Source organism: Halyomorpha halys, unplaced genomic scaffold (genome assembly GCF_000696795.3).
Source record: "Halyomorpha halys isolate HHAL.00 unplaced genomic scaffold, Hhal_1.1 Scaffold1247.1, whole genome shotgun sequence".
Taxonomy (NCBI): Eukaryota; Metazoa; Arthropoda; class Insecta; order Hemiptera; family Pentatomidae; genus Halyomorpha; species Halyomorpha halys.
In genome coordinates, this window is record NW_027109970.1 from 92,621 (window position 1) to 93,219 (window position 599).

Consider the following 599-nt stretch of genomic DNA (forward strand, 5'->3'; position numbering starts at 1 on the left):
TATTTATTTATTTAGATTTGTCAGTACATAAAGAGTTTCTGTCCCCTTCAGTAAATTTTTTGTCATTAAAATGAGAAGAAACTCTGAAATATTTGAAAAAAGATCATAAAAATTGGACTTATGAAGTCTAGAATAAAATCTAATGGCCTGACAAATCTAAATTCAAAATGTCTGACTCTACCAGGAAGCATTATGTAATAGGGGAGCCTGGAGGATTACTAGGATGGTTCCTGACACTGGTACAATGGTTTGGTTTTTTTTTGTTCTGTAGTGGGCAATTTTATAAGAATAGAAAGGAAAATGGATGCTAACAATTATAACAGAATCCTCATGCACCACACAAAAGCATGTGGGATGCGGTTGAAACTTATTTGGTCGGGATTCGTTTTTCATTAATACTACAATCTAATGCACTCAATTAGAACTATGAAAGAGTATTTGAAAAAAAGAAAAATAACAGGGGCTGTTGATAAAATGTAACCCTTAGTGTCATGATATAAAGGAGAGAAATAAGTGTGTAATAAAACGTATGAAGACAATGCTGACATGTCAAGTGATCAGCAGATACGGCCCTATCAGCTGACAAGTCCTAACTTAAA